Source organism: Squalius cephalus, assembly GCF_949319135.1.
Source record: "Squalius cephalus genome assembly, chromosome: 6".
Taxonomy (NCBI): Eukaryota; Metazoa; Chordata; class Actinopteri; order Cypriniformes; family Leuciscidae; genus Squalius; species Squalius cephalus.
Window position 1 is genome coordinate 33,108,447 of NC_137127.1, and position 17,282 is coordinate 33,125,728.

The 17,282-nt window shown below is 36.2% G+C and overlaps 2 long non-coding RNA genes across 3 annotated transcripts; both read left to right on the forward strand.

Annotated features, from left to right (window-relative positions):
• The first annotated feature begins 4,371 nt into the window (after positions 1-4,371).
• Positions 4,372-9,255, forward strand: LOC307160777. Of its 2 annotated transcripts, none has more exons than XR_013821634.1 (5): positions 4,372-4,573; positions 5,487-5,565; positions 5,721-5,826; positions 6,127-6,216; positions 8,909-9,255. It is a non-coding gene; the product is annotated as an uncharacterized lncRNA (long non-coding RNA). The 2 variants fall into 2 exon arrangements; XR_013821635.1 differs by having other exon boundaries at positions 5,487-5,558.
• Positions 9,256-15,549: 6,294 nt separating this feature from the next.
• Positions 15,550-16,883, forward strand: LOC307160782. Its single transcript, XR_013821636.1, has 3 exons — positions 15,550-15,789; positions 16,291-16,358; positions 16,536-16,883. It is a non-coding gene; the product is annotated as an uncharacterized lncRNA (long non-coding RNA).
• The last annotated feature ends 399 nt before the right edge of the window (positions 16,884-17,282 follow it).

The following is a 17,282-nucleotide window of genomic DNA, read 5'->3' on the forward strand; positions in this document are numbered from 1 at the left end:
ATCTCTACATGGGTTATGAATGGGAAAAACATATGGGGTCCACTTTGATAAACCATATGGGACAGACATGAGCAAACACAATCAGTCCTATATAGGCTGCCTACATGGGCCCAAGGTGGTACCCACATAGGTAATCTCTATATGGGTTATGAATGGGGAAAATATGTGGGGCCCACTTTAATAAACCATATGGGTCAGACATGGGCAAACACAATCAGTCCTATATAGGCTGCCTACATGGGACCAAGGTGGTACCCACATAGGTAATCTCTATATGGGCCCTGAATGGGGAAATACATATGGCGCCCGCTTGGCCAAACTATATGCGTCAGACATGGGCAAACACAATCAGTCCCATATAGGCTGCCTACATGGGCCCAAGGTAGTACCCACATAGGTAATCTCTATATGGTTTATGAATGGGAAAAACATATGGGACCCACTTTGATAAACCATATGTGTCAAACATGGGCAAACACAATCAGTCCTATATAGGCTGCCTACATGGGCCCAAGGTTGTTCCCACATAGGTAATCTCTATATGGGTTATGAATGGGAAATACATATGGGGTCCACTTTAATAAACCATATGGGTCAGACATGAGCAAACACAATCAGTCCTATATAGGCTGCCTACATGGGCCCAAGGTGGTACCCACATAGGTAATCTCTATATGGGTTATGAATGGGGAAATACATATAACGCCCAATTGGCCAAAACAATATGTGTCAGACATGGGCAAACACAACCAGTCCCATATAGGCTGCCTACATGGGCCCAAGGTGGTACCCACATAGGTAATGTCTATATGGGTTATGAATGGGGAAAATATGTGGGGCCCACTTTAATAAACCATATGGGTCAGACATGGACAAACACAATCAGTCCTATATAGGCTGCCTACTAGAGTTGAGCCGGATACTCGGCTAAAACGAGTATCCGGTATGGATAAAGCACTTTTGTCGAGTACGAGTATTATACGAGTAATACGAGTCAATATCTGTGCTCGGATTGAAAAAAAAAAAGTTATGTTGAGATTAGGGCTGGGCGATATATCGAGATATATATATATATATATATATATATATATATATATATATATATATATATATATATATATATATATTTATTTATTTTTTAATGCGATATGGAATTAGACCATATCGCATACCGATATAGTTCAAATTTGCGCTGTGATCCTTGCTCCAAGCAAGCTGCTGACCCGGAGCTCTCTGCACTGCTCCCCGCACCCCGCCCCTCCTTTTCCACTTTGCGTGCGTGTTTAGAGCATGTTATTTTATAACATGAAATAAAGTCTTTCACCTCAGAAAAACGGACTTTCTTGTCCTGTCAGCCGTTATCCTGTTCTCGTAGCGCACACTCAATTGCACGCGCAAATGCGGCGGCGCGCGCTGTGTATCGCCTCACTGTATAAAGTGCAAAAGAAACTACGAGCATGCAACGCCGTTACGTTGTAAATTACACGAAATAAAAGTAATGCAGGTATGATTTTCATTCTATTCACCAGGAGCAGTTTCCATGTTTCATTAACAGTTCTTGTATTGTGTAGGCTATTCACCATGGTAACTGTCGTTTCCATATTAACCCCAAAATGCCACTATTTTTCTTTGTGTTATTTTTTTATATTTTTAAATGACTGTGGTGGCTCATACCAGCATTGTATTAACAAAAACTAGTTTGGGACTGCTATTTAATAGCTTTAGCATAGGCCTAATGTTTATTTATTAGTACTAGTCTTTACTATTAGTCATATTCTTACAATTTATGTTACGTAAAGGGGGACAGTACTTGTGTGTGTGTTAACAAATTTTGAAAAAAATAAAACATGAAAAATAAAAAATATTGGGATATATATATCATATATCGAAATTCAGCCTAAATATATCGGGGTATGACTTTTGGTCCATATCACCCAGCCCTAGTTGAGATGAAAACTCTTGTTCATTACATTTTACTTCATAATTGCAACAGCATTTGTTGTATTCATTGTTGCAAAACTTGTTCTGTAGTTCGTTTGTTATCGTGATCAAAACCATTGATCTGAAGCTCAATGCTGATGCTGTCATGTAAATAGTTTTCTAATCAGCAATAAATATAACAATTTCTGATCAACCCATATCAATTGCATGCTTAAAATAACATACCGGTTAAAGCCCCGCCCATTTTAAGACAACCCGACTCACTTCCGGGTTAAATCCCGCCCACTTCCGGGTTAGGCCCCGCCCAGTCCGAGTACAGATACAGATACAGATAATTCATATGGTTAACAGATACAGATACAGATACAGATAATGCTGTACTCGCTCATCCCTACTGCCTACATGGGCCCAAGGTGGTACCCACATAGGTAATCTCTATATGGGCCCTGAATGGGGAAATACATATGGCGCCCACTTGGCGAAACTATATGTTTTAGACATGGGCAAACACAACCAGTCCCATATAGGCTGCCTACATGGGCCCAAGGTAGTTCCCACATAGGTAATCTCTATATGGGTTATGAATGGGAAAAACATATGGGACCCACTTTGATAAACCATATGTGTCATGAGCAAACACAATCAATCTTATGGTGGTAGCCACATAGGTAATCTCTATATGGACCCGGAATGGAGGAATACATACAAGTATAATTGTGAATATAATGAATTATGTAGTAAATATAAATTGTGCATCTGTAAATTGCATCATAAACTATACACTTGTAAAGAACATATCTGTACAATCATTAAAACAATTATATGCAGTTTATTTGTAATTTATAATCTTTCATTATAAATCATTAATCATTTTGCGGAATATTTAGTAGTGAGGAAATTTCACAAGTGGACTTATTACACAATTAGAAACCTGGTACCACGCTTGAACTCACTGAATTCATTGAGCTCCTGAGAGCGACCTATTCTTTCACAAAATTTGTAGAAGCGTCTGCTTAGTGCTTGATTTTATACAACTGTGGCCACAGAATCGATTGAAACACCCAAATTCAATTATTTGGAGGGGTGTCCCAATACTTTTGGCAATATAGTGTATGTGGTTACAGTATAGGCCATGTCTCTTCAAATCCAGTCCTGGAGTGTTGGTGTTCAGCAGACATTAGTTCCAACCCATGACATTAAATATTCAAAGTGTCAACTTTTAGTGGTCTGATTTTGTGAGTTACTGCAAAATGCTTATCTCCATATAGTTATTTCAAAAAAATATATATACAAATGGTTCAAAATATCCAGAAAATGGTCACTGTACAATATGAAGAACGGGTTACAGAAGTTATCAAATTCTGTCTATCAAAATCTATCTAAATAATGGAATTATAATGGCTTAGAGATGGGTAGAAGAAATCAAACCCCTAGCAACAGCCATATGCCCTTATTCAATTGAGATACTCCAGAGTTTTCTGGTCAGTCGGTTAGTGACAATGTAATTCTAGAGATTGAATATTGGGGTTAGGGTTAGGGTTAGGGTTTTGATTATTGTAAGGGGCACATCAGTTCAGATGATGAAATAGCCCAAGTAAAGAAAGATAGAATGGAAATTCATGGTTTGAAGGGAAAATCCAATGTAAATTCAGAAATCATATTTGCATCATATACAGGAGTACAGAATAAAGTGCAGTTTCATTCATTTAGCATATTGTGTTTTGAGTTCAGTTTTCTTTTGAGGCCAACAGTACAGACTTTTATTTTCAGTCATAGTTGGCACATGACTGACCCTCAAAGTTGAAATACGGTTGAAATAATGTCAGTTGTTGGGTTAGGGTTAGGGTTAGGTTTAGGGTTATATATATATTTTTTTTTTTTACAAAATCTGTATGTTGAATCAATGTCATGTCTTCAAGGAATACATCTTTGAATTATAATTATTTCTAATTATTATTTTGTTATTTTAGCATTGTATAATATTTTGATCCAAACACCACTTCAAAAATCTAAATTTATGTTAAAATATAATCATATTATTAACAATAATAATAATAATGGATATAATTTCAATCTCAAGAGAGAAGTGCAGCAGAAACTTTTTTGCTTTGTGTGATTTTGTTTGTTTGGGCAATTTTGTGTTTGCCTAAAGCTTACCATGCAGGATTGCATTTTTATTCACACTGTCATCAAAACACTATTTGACCAACTAATTAAATAACATAGTCTACAAATAAAACTGAACACACATTTCTTAAAAAAAAAAAAAAAGAAGAAAAAAAAGTAATATTTTCCATTACCACGCTGAAACAATTGCTATTGGTTGTTTTCACCTTCTTTGATCATGATTGGTTAATATGACTGCCATCTACGTAACTGGCCAATGACAACCGTGCGCGCCTTTTTACTGGTCAAGTTTGAAAATACGTCAGTTCAGTTTGTATTGATGATGACGACATGTGTGTGCTACTGCTCGGCAAGATTACTCGGTCTTTCCTTATGCCTGTTAAATTATTATTTTAAACTAATTTGCGTTGTGACATGTAAACGGAGGAGAACAGAAGCTGATATGTGAACACAGAGGAAGGTCGGTCTGAATGTGTGAGTCGTGCAAACATTTTGGCGATATCAGGTAAGAGAACATTTTTCAGTCTCTATTACGTAAAGTTAGGCTTCGTATTCATGTCCTATCCACTATCATTTTAGAAAAATAGAGATCAATTAATAATACAGATTTAAACGTTTAGGTATTACATTAAAATAAGCGGATAAGAATGTTAATATAGTTCATGGTAGAATATATAATGCAGGTAAACCAATCGTGTGTTAATGGAGTTCATTAACTTCCCAGAAATGTTCTTTGTAAGTTAACTTTCACGGATAATCGGACGTACTACAACCTGCAGCTGTGTGTGTGACTATGTGTGTACCATTGATTTGTTTACAGTAAGATGCTAATCGCGATTAGCGTATGCATTTAACATTGAAGCCTCTGATGTCAATGTTGTCAGCTAAGTTAGTTTAAAACTCAAACACATGAAAACCCTAATGGAAAATAAAAAAAAATACTAAAATATATTTGAAACATTTATTTTATGCTAAGTTTACTGCAAAGCATTTACATACGTACTTAATATAAATACCCTGCAATTGTACTTTGGTATCCTAAAATATATACTTAAAGTCAATAAGAACAAAACATGTTGTATTTAATGCACTTTAGTTATCTGGAAGTCGTGCTGAGGTTAAGTGTATTTTAATTGTGTTAAAGTGAAACTATTGCAAGTGTACTTTAGGTACACTTTATTAATGGTTATATTTTTTTTTAAATGTTGTCGTAATATTAAAAAATGTGCATTGTGTACTAAAGAAAGGCTCCAAATAAAGTTTAATTATAAATTAAATATAAGTCTTAGGAGATGTGCCAATAAATATGTTAATGGATTTGAAGTATAATAAGAATGAAGTAAATGTGTTTTAAATATATTTAAATATAATTTTTTTATTTAATTTTTTTTTTTTTTTACATATGGATATATCTCAAGCATTGGAAGAAGATTTTTTGGGGTGAACAGGCACCCAACGGAGAGACAAATCCACCACGATTATCAACTTCAGTAAGATGCAAGTCAATTTTAACCATTGCTTCTAAACCTTACATTGGGATTTATATATTATGTAGTTAAAAGTATTAGGCTATTCTCATCATCAAAAGTCATTTCATCTACCAGTGACAAATCTGAGTAACTTTTTATCCTTTTGTCTTTCTTCCTCTAAAGTGACAAAGAAAGGAGAACATGTCACCATCATCAGTCCTTTATTTAGTTCACTGAAGAGCATCAAGGGAAAGACCCTCAGACGTGTCATAGCAGGATGTGGCGACAGGTAAACTTATTAGATGGTCTGTTTGATTTTGGTGTACCAATTAGCTTTTTTCAAAGCTACAATTGTGTGATGTGACGTGACATGTATGTGCAAAAACGGCTGCCCACTGCTCCGGGTGTGTGTTCACAGTGTGTGTGTTTGTGTGTGTGTTAGTAAGTATTGAACACACTGCGGCACCCAGGGAGCTATTGGGGACCATTTGTTCCGAATGTTTAATAATGGCAAATGTTGGTACAATTTAAATACGCTTTGTTTAATATTGTTTAAAGGAATGGTACAAATTAAATCTTTCTTTTTAAGGACTTTTCAGCCCACTCCACCCAACCCCAGATTGACCAAGGATCCAGATGAGTACTGGCAATTTGGTGAAGGATTGCACTGTCACTTCTGGTATGAATCCATTAACCTTTTGTTATGTGTGAGGTGTTTTGAATTTACTTAATTTAATCAAATTTACAAAATTAGATTTTACATAATTGACATAGACTAGTAGTAATTTTCACTAAAATTAAAATGACCCCATGATTTACTCACCCTCAATCCACCGTTAGTGTATATGACTTTCAGATGAATACAATTGGAGTTATATTAACTATGGGGTTGGGTTAATAAAGTCCTTCTGGAGCAAGGCCATGAGTTTCCAAAAGTATCCATATTTAAAACTTTATAAAGTAAAATAACTAGCTTCCGGCCATACACAGTCTACTTGTGTATAAAGCGCAACTTACGCAACTTATGACGTCAGAAGTAACGTAGTGCATCATGGGGTAGCGTAAATATCAGTAGTACGTCACATTACTCGCATAAGTTGCGCTTTACCCTTAAGTGGAATCCGTATGTTTGTTTGCCCGGAAGCTAGTTGTTTTACTTTAAAAAGTTTTAAATATGAATATTTTTTTACACAAACTCATGGCATCGCCATCGCCATGGCGTCGCAGCTTCAGAAGGCCTTTATTAACCCCCCGGAGCCACGTAGAGCTCTTATATAATGGATAGATGCACTTTTTGGAGCTTCAATCTGATGGTTGCAATGGTTGCAATCCACTGCCATTATGCAGCTTGGAAGCATCAGTGTGTTTATTAATATAACTTCGATTGTATTCGTCTAAAAGAAGAAAGTCATACACACCTAGGATGAGTAAATCATGGGCTAATTTTAATTTGTAAAGTGAACTACTTCAATACTTTGTGTAGTTAGGATTCTGAATTAAGTGTAATGTTTCTCTACATATCAGAAATATACAGAGCCACTTATTAGGGGTGGAATGGTACACAGGAGTCACGGTTCGGTTCAGACATCACAGTTCGGTACAAGTTTGTTACAATGGAGGGAAAAGCAAAACAAAAATGCAGAAGGCTTGTGCGTGTCTCAGGCTGTACCACCAAAGGAAAATAAATTGCTTAAGCCTTGTATTTTTTAAATAAGTTTTATTAATAAAGTAAAGGCAAAAAAAACAGTTTATTTGTAGAGCACTGACAATAGTTTTATATAATTAGTTTATTAATTAAATTAATAAAAAGACAAAAAGACCTTGATATATGTTTGGTAATTGTACCTGAATGAATTGAAAATTAATTTGCTACATTTCAGATTAATATATTTGTTTTCTTTTAAATTTTACAGTAACTTAAACACTTTGCAGTTTGAATGTCCTGTATAAACAAAATGATCTAGTATGTTTTTATGTTTACACTGTTCGATCGCGCCTCACACACACACACACACACACACACACACACACACAAATTAAAGTCATTCTGAAAATGAAATCATTCTGATTGATTAATCTGAACATAGTTTTTACATGAATGCTAAGTCATCGGGCTGATGTGCATTTATAAGTCACAAGCTTCAAATTTGATTTAATCTTGATGTAAACGTAATATGCAGTTTCCTGCTGTTGTCACAAACTAACCATCCTCTGTTGTTTTAAAAAGCAGACTTATATTTACCTATTTCAGTTCCTTATTAGGAGACGCGGAGTACAAAAAGCCTTGCCGTGCTGCTTATATTAATCAAGCCCTAAAAAAAACCAAGGTATCTGCAGATGAGAGTCCGAAACAAGCACTTGTTGGACAAAGTCGTCCTGCACCACTTCACAGAATGATGAGTGGGAAGATCATTTTAGATTGACACAACAGTAATTTATTATATTCTTAAATAATATTACAACAACATCAGCTCGTAATTCAAGTACTGAGATAAGTTTATAGTTCAGATATAAACACTGTCTACAGTAGCAATCAAAATAGAGTAAATCAACTTTTGCAAGAAACTTTACACTTGAATCTTTAATCATTCATTCTAGAGATTCGTTCAAAAACACTGATTCATCCAGTAATGAAACACGTATTTTAGTCATTTAATTATTCATTCAAACCTTTTTTTTCATTCAGATTAAACATTTTAAATCGACTGCAGGAATTAACATTTGTCAGAACCTCTAGTAAATTACATGTTATGTTGTTATTTTATCTGTTCAGAATCGTGATCTCTGTCTGAAACACTAAAAGAATCAGGATTCTCATTTTGACTTAATTCTAACTTGTTTATTAAAACTATGACTCTTAAGTTGAGCCATCCTGGAAATTTAAGAATCATCCACACCTGTGATCACCTCAATTATTTTCCAAAGACACAAAGAATAATATTTTTGTATTTCTACTTTAAAAGCAATCGTAAATCATTAGCAATAAAAAAATAATTAAAATACTTTAATTATGCATCATTTCGTTGGCCCATTCTATCATGGACTGAGTTTTTAATGGTTAACTTGTATCAATGAATGATTTGATGCTTTCAAACACATCGCATATTCATACTTTATAAACTGGTTTTATTAATACAAAATTAAATCGGAATAGTCTGAATAAATAAACAGTAATTCTCTGTTAAATTTCCCAAATGCCCTTCCAGTGACATTCCAATACCATGACTATTCCAATTGAAGTTTAATGCTGTTTTTGTTTTTTTATCCTGAGTAAAAGTTGTTATTCTTTCATAAGGTATTGTGTAAGTATGTGTAAGTAACATGATTTCTCTAAAATCATAATCTCTAAAAAAAACTAATTTGTTTTGCAGAGGCTCTTAAGAAGACTGCTCAGATCAACTGGCAAGAAACTGAGAGGGAACTTTAAAAAAAGTCTGAGACAAGAGATGGAGGACAGTGTCCAGAATGCACAAATGACTGTCTGCAGTGTAAGCTGTACTGATACATGTGTAGTTGCTGCTTCTTCTAACTCCCCAATTTATTTCCTGTTCAAATGTTCAAAGCGTTCAGTATAGACTGGGTCAAATACAGGTTAAAAGTATGTATTTTAACAATTAGGTATATAACTTTAAAGAGATACTCTTTAATCTGACATAAATCTGCTTCTTTAAATATTGTCTCTGGAATTTCAGAATATAGCATAATATGATGGGTAATTTCAATAAAATTTTAATTTGAAAAGATTTCAATCTCACTGTGTGCTCTAATGCTTTAAAACTTGTTTGTGTGGTGTTGCTACTCATTTAGATGGAACCCAGATGATCCCTAGTTGGGCCACATGCATATGATTCCTAGTTGGGCCCCACCTAAAGCCCTGTGAAATCCTGCATAAAACCTAAATGAGTAAGTTGCTGGGGCCAACATGGAACCCATAGACAAACCCACTTACAGCCTGTATTTCGGCCCATGTAGTAACCTTGTAGTACCCACAAAAAAACTAAAGCTGGGACCAAGAAGGGTCTTGTGCATGTAGCCCAGTTGGGGCCCACCTTTTTGTAAGTGCCATCCTATATGAAATCCATGTGGGCAGTTGGTATGGGGCCATTATGGAACCCGCGGACAATCCCATACAGAGCCCATTTTTCAGCCTATTTCGAACCCATATGGGCCCCATATACAAATGTCGGCGGGGTTAAGCTGGGACCGAGTTGGGTCTTGTGCATTTTGCCCACTTGGGTCCCACCTAGTACCAAGTGCAATCCTATATGAAATCCATCTGGGCAATTAACATGGGGCCATTATGGAACCCGTGGACAATCCCACACAGAGCCCATTTTTTAGCCCATTTCAAACCCACATGGGCCCCATATACAAATGTCTACTGGGTTAAAGCTGGGACCGAGGTGGGTCTTGTGCATTTTGCCCACTTGGGTCCCACCTAGTACCAAGTGCAATCCTACATGAAATCCATCTGGGCAATTCACATGGGGCCATTATGGAACCCGTGGACAATCCCATACAGAGCCCATTTTTCAGCCCATTTCGAACCCACATGGGCCCCACATACAAATGTCGGCGGGGTTAAGCTGGGACCGAGGTGGGTCTTGTGCATTTTGCCCACTTGGGTCCCACCTAGTACCAAGTGCAATCCTACATGAAATCCATCTGGGCAATTCACATGGGGCCATTATGGAACCCGTGGACAATCCCATACAGAGCCCATTTTTCCAGCCCATTTCGAACCCACATGGGCCCCACATACAAATGTCGGCGGGGTTAAGCTGGGACCGAGGTGGGTCTTGTGCATTTTGCCCACTTGGGTCCCACCTAGTACCAAGTGCAATCCTACATGAAATCCATCTGGGCATTTCACATGGGGCCATTATGGAACCCGTGGACAATCCCACACAGAGCCCATTTTTTAGCCCATTTCAAACCCACATGGGCCCCATATACAAATGTCTACTGGGTTAAAGATGGGACCGAGATGGGTCTTGTGCATGTTGCCCACTTTGGTCCCGCCTAGTACCAAGTGCAATCCTACATGAAATCCATCTGGGCAATTAACATGGGGCCATTATGGAACCCGCGGACAATCCTACATGGGGCCCATTTTTCAGCCCATTTCATACCCATATGGGCCCCACATACAAATGTTGGCTGGGTTGTAGGGCTCACAATCTGTAAACGTGTATATAGTTTTATATTAGAATACAATTTTAATTAACAAGATACTTGTTTCTTGTGTTGGCTTATTTATAAATATAGGCCCCGTTTACACGAGAACGCTTGCGGGTGAAAACGTAAAAATATTTTATCAGATGTGCCTTTCGTTTAGACGGCGACGGCGTTTTTGGGGCTTAAAAACGCAAAAAAGTGAAACCACCCTCCAGAGTGGAAATCTTAAAAACGCTCCACCGTCGCGTTCCCGTCTAAAGGGTAAAAACGCAAAAGTATGCTAGACAGTGAAGGCACCGATCACCGGTCCATTGCCACCTAGCCGCCTGCGCCTGGAGTGCATACTACATCTAATTTCACACACTTTTGCGTCACCATATGCACGCAGATTTCCCCCCCAAAACGCTCGTCTAAACGCAGAATAAAAAAGTGATAACGCAACGCCACTTTTGCGTTTTCTCTTCAGATCGTTTCCGTGTAAACATAGCCATAGTATGTCTGTATTTATATGTATACAATCCATTTCTTATGCATGATGTATTTGAATATATGTATGTGTATATATTATAAATATAATGAAGACATCAGATGTAAAAGCCTCTAACTGCCAATTGAAATTCTATCCTAGAATTATAGGAGAAATTATTAAAATATTAAAAATTAAAATATTATTTTTATCAAACTTGTATATTTATGTTCAGTAATTTCACTAATGGTAATGAAAATGAGCTATTGCCATTAAAATTAAATTTAAAATTGCCATTAAAATTAAATAAAAATGTATCTATTGATTCATTCATTGATGGTAATTTCACAATCTGTACATTTTATATATATATATATATATATATATATATATATATATACACGCATACAGGCACACTGCTTGTGCTATTACCATCAATGAATGAATCAATAGAGATACACACACACACACACACATAAGTTACATAACTTATCTCTATTGATTCATTCATGTTTATTCATCGATGGTAATAGCACAAGCAAATAAATTACTTTTTCCTTGCCAAATATCAACATCTGTCATCGTTCACAGGCTTGTGTGTTTTTCTGAGGTAAAATATATTAGCTAAATAAATTATGATACTTGCGTTATTTGAGAAATTCCGTAAAAGCTCTCGACGAAGGCGTGATCTGCGAGTAGCGGACCGACGCCTCCTCTGGATTGTAAGCTCGAACGACGTAAAAACGCCGATGAAAACAGAAAGCAGAACTAAAAACATCGCTCGCAGTTGATGCAGTCGGTGGAATGGGCTCTTTAAATTTTCGCGCTGTTAATGATAGCGTATGTCACGTGACATGCTCTGTTGACAGCGTATGTCACGTGACATTTCCAACATGGCGCATGTAGTACGTCCGGACTCCATTCATACTACCCATATTCATACTATATAGAACGTACTTTTTTAACGGTCGCGAAGTACGTTCTAATTTAAATGTAGTACCTACTCACATAGTACGCGATTTCGGATGCAGCCAATGTCTCTGGACAAGATGGCCGCCACTGCCGAGCCAGAGTCTGTGATGGTCCTGCCCAGCTCAAAGCCCTCTTCGCCGCTGGTCCTGCCCAGCTCAAAGCCCTCTTCGCCGCTGGTCCCGTCCAGCCCAGAGCTTCCTTCGCCGCTGGTCCCGTCCAGCCCAGAGCTTCCTTCGCCGCTGGTCCCGTCCAGCACAGAGACTTTTCCGCCGCTGGTTCTGCCCAGTCCTGAGCCTGTCTCCATCCCAGAACCTCAGCCCTCACCAGAGATGGCCGCCGACATGCCAGAACCTCAGCCCTAACCAGAGATGGCCGCCGACGTGTCTGTTATTGAGCCGGTGTCTGTTCCTGAGCCGGTGCCTGCTCCAGCCTATGACTCCGTAGCTGTCCCCAAGAAAATTTTGAGGGGGGGCAGTAGGTCCCGCGATTGGACCATGGAGGCCGCGCTGCCATGGTCGCCTCTTCAGCCAGCTCCGCCATGGCCGCCTGAAGGGTCGTCTCCTCCCTGGCCTCCTGAACCGTCTGCTCCACCCTGGCCGCCTGAAGGGTCATCTCCGCCCTGGCCGCCTGAAGGGTCGTCTCCTCCCTGGTTGCCTGCTCCGCCCTGGTCGCCTGCACTGCCTGCTCCGCCCTGGTCGCCTGCACTGCCTGCTACACCCTGGCCTCCCGTCTTGCCGCAGTCTCCAGGTCCTCTTCCACTCCACGGGCCTGGCCCTCCATCCCGCCCCCCGGGTCCGCCTCCGCTCCACCACCCTCCTGAACTATTTCCTGAGGAGCGTCTGGAATCCGCTCCTTAAGTGGGGGGGCTATGTCATGATTCCTGTCCTGTGTTTCCCTTGTCTTGTGTGGACTTTTATTATTTCCTGTCCTGTGCCATGTTTTGTAGTCCTTTGTAGTTTTTCTTGTTTATTAGTCTCCCCAGGTGTTTCTGATTAACCACACCCCCTTGTTATCTTGTTTAGCTTGTTTGCCTGTGTATATAAACCTCTCTGCTTCAGTTGTTGTTTTTCGGTCGTTGTAGCTGTTTCCATGTTCCTGTCCTCAGTTCTGTGTTCTGTTGTCTGCCTGGATTACCTGTTTGTTTTATTAAAAGTAATGCTTGCAGATGGATTCTCTCCCCGCTTCATTCCTGCCTCATCATAACACATAATAAGCATCATTGTCCTCCAGACTTTTTAAAAATGAGAGTTAAAGGGATAGTTATATTTTAACTATATTTTAAATACACTTTTTGCAATTATGAAAGTACTTATTAAATATGTATTAATGTCCCATTTATGTTGTTTAAAAAAAGCATTCAAAAGTTCAACTAATTGCATTTAATATGAACTTAATTTGTGATACATTTGAAATTAAATACAAATAAAATGCACTTAAGCGGTGAAAACATTACATTTAATTCACACTTAAGTGTATTGTTAACTGACATTAAAGTACATTATAGTTCACATTAATTGCTTTTCAGTGCATTGAGCAGTGCACTATAAATCAATTTTAAAGACACTAGAAGCAATTATGAAAGTAAATATTAAGTTGTATTAAAGTCCCACTTAAGTGGTACCAAAAAATCACTCTTAATGACAACTTATTGCATTTTATTTCAACTTAATATGTGATATATTTTAAATCAATTATACTTAATGTGCATTCAGTGCACTGAAAACATTGCATTTAAGTCACACTTAAGTGTATACATTTAAAGTATATTATTTGTATAATAAGTACACTTTATAAAAGTACACTAAAGTGCACTTTTTTTCACAAGGGCACCCTTGTGAAAAAGAAGTGTGCTTAATTGTATTGAAAGCGTACTTTTTGTGTGCTTAAAATAATCAAAGTATACTTTTTGAAAAGTGCACTTGCAGATAATATAATAAAATTAAAATTAAAGAAAACTTAAGTGTACTTAAAGGGAATACACTTTAATGACAATATTTATTAACACACTTAAGTGCACTTTTTACAAATGCACTTTGTAATAATATCTAATTAAGTTTAACTTAAAGTAAGTACACTTTCATCACAATATTTATAAACACACTTAAGTGCATTTAAAAAATGCACTTTGTAATAATGTCTAATTAAGCTTAACTTAAAGAAAGTACACTTTCATCACAATATTTATAAACACACTTAAGTACAATTTTTACAAATGCACTTTGTAATAATATCTAATTAAGTCTAATTTAAAGTAAGTACACTTTCATCACAATATTTCTTAACACACTTAAATACACTTTTTAAAAATGCACTTTGTAATAATGTCTAATTAAGTTTTACTTAAAGAAAGTACACTTTTATCATAATATTTATAAACACACTTAAGTGCACTTTTTACGAATGCACTTTGTAATAATATCTAATTAAGTTTAACTTAAAGTAAGTACTCTTTCATCACAATATTTATAAACACACTTAAGTGCATTTTTAAAAATGCACTTTGTAATAATATCTAATTAAGTTTAATTTAAAGTAAGTACACTTTCATCACAATATTTATTAACACACTTAAGTACACTTTAAAAATGCACTTTGTAATAATGTCTAATTAATCTTAACTTAAAGAAAGAACACTTTCATGACAATATTTATAAACACACTTAAGTGCATGTTTAAAAAAATGCACTTTGCAATGTCTAATAAGTTTTACTTAAACATACATTTTTAATAATAATGATTTATAGTGTTTTAAATTTATTAAAGTTAAAGTTATAAGTTATTAAAGGGAATTTATTTTGATGTATTGACTAATATATAAAATAACAGTTTTAATGGAAAACATGGAAAATAATTGATTTTAAGTCCAACTCAAGTGTGTTGTCCAAAATTAATTTGTTAATGTATTTTAAATGTGTTTTGTCTATAATATATACTGTGTGCATTATGCAGTTGAAATGTATTTTTCCAATACATCTGCTTATACAGTATAATCCACTACAACTTATTGTTGACATTTTTATCACCAGCCCTTGCTCTATGAACTCAACTAGTGTCAGCTTTCTACATAATATTTGAAAATAAAATGTAATATATGAGAGGAGTCTAATAGTAATGTGTTGTAGCTACTTTACATCTGTGAACATAATACTTTCAATATCATTATGTTGTTCTAAGTCAATTAAACACACATTTAAAATTGTATTAATTGCGAGCAAAAGTTAAACAAATGTAAACAAAATGAATTTGCATTTAAATTCAGTTAAAATACATTTAATTTTAATCACACTAGACTACATTGAAAAAAAAGATTAACTTTTAGTTAGGTTAATGAGTAAAGTTTTGTGAACTTACAGAGTTTAACAACACAATGAGTTAGAACAACTTCAACTTAAACAGAAAAGCTGAAATAACATTTAACCATGCATGATATATGAATATGTTGTTTAATGCGCATGCGCGAGAAATACTACGTCATTATGACGCTCTACTTCACTAGAGTTTGAAAAATGCGCTATGTTTTGCGATCCGTTTGCGATGCGTGATGATACTGAAGCTAGCCAAACAAGAGAACAAAAGGAGCACCACGTTTGGATGTTTGTTTGCAGATGAGACGTTATGCTGCAAATAATCAGTCAAGTAAGTATATATTGATGCTTTCTTTAGTTATTTTTTTTTCACCGTAACATGTCAGTTGCTGAGTGCATTTTAATCGCAGATATTATAAACTCAATAGACTCGGGAGGTGAATTAATCATGTTTTCAATAATTTATATATGATTGCATTCTAATAATGTCTTACATTGTAATGTGAGGAAGGCGTGTGTGGTCGTGTTCGAGGAATTTGGTTGCTGATTTTTTTAAAAAAACTAAACCAACTTTTTTAATTATTTTAAACTAGCTACTAAACATTTGCTGAATGCTGATCCAATATTGTAACACTCGAAGACGTTTATATACATTTAATACAAATAATCAATCTTATAACCACCATAAATATTTAATATATTACCCACCTTTAGAAAAAATGCTTGTAATGTGTTCAATTTCATTTTGTATTTAAAGAGTTGTTCAATTACTATTTGTTTTGGAATATGTAATATTTTTGTGTTTATCTGGATTTAAACATTCACTTTGCAGGATCAGTTCATATTTGTTATTGGAGATACAGTGCAAGCGGTGTGGAATCACAGACCTGTATTGATGAGGTGATGTTACAAGATTTATCATGACAGCACATCCTGATCAAGCTAAAACACTACTTTCAAGTCACTAACTAACGTTATCCCTATAGCTTTTAAATGCTTTGAATCTTTTGCATGAGCAAGTAATAAATTCCCACCTGTGCATTTACACCTGCCCTATAATCATCATATATTTTATAGGTAACAAACCAAAGGAAGAAGGCTTGCAGCATTGCTGTGTCAACCGTGGTAAATACAGGAACAGGAACATCCTTCATGAAGATAGCTATGTGGGGCAAGCTTAAAATGTAAGAATACCTTTCTTAATTTGCATTGGTCCTGGGTTTGCATGGGTCATATATCTATATTTGTGTAATTGATAAAGTTATGCTTAATTCCCTGTAAAGTAGCAATAAAAAGGTTCTCTATTTTTAATCACTTTAAGCCCAGTGTCAGTAAAGATGGCGTAGTCAGTGGAATCCTGGTGTTTGTGGGAAATAGAAGGAACCTTGCCCAGCTTTCTACTACGATGTGGCCCTGGTGACTGAGGTAATCAATCACATCACACAATTTATCAACAGTTAACAGTCAAAAGTTGACATACATCTTGCAGAATAAACTGCTTCATCAGGGTAGTACTAAATAAAGATAAAACGTACATTTTTGTGATCCCTATTATTGATAAAATTGTTAACATTTTGCAGATACTGCAAGGTGTATATCAACTTTGAAGCGCAACTGTATATCTATCTCTTTCATTCAATTGAGCCAAATATAATAATGGACTGGATCTGTATTATAAACAAATTCTCTGTTTTTTTGTGTTTGTTTTTTTTCCTCAAGGCATTTTTTCTGACTTTTCCGCATCTTTGAAACATTTCCATTCACATATACTCTGGAGAGCATCTGGGACACTGCCATAAACAGCACTTTCCAACAACTTAAAAA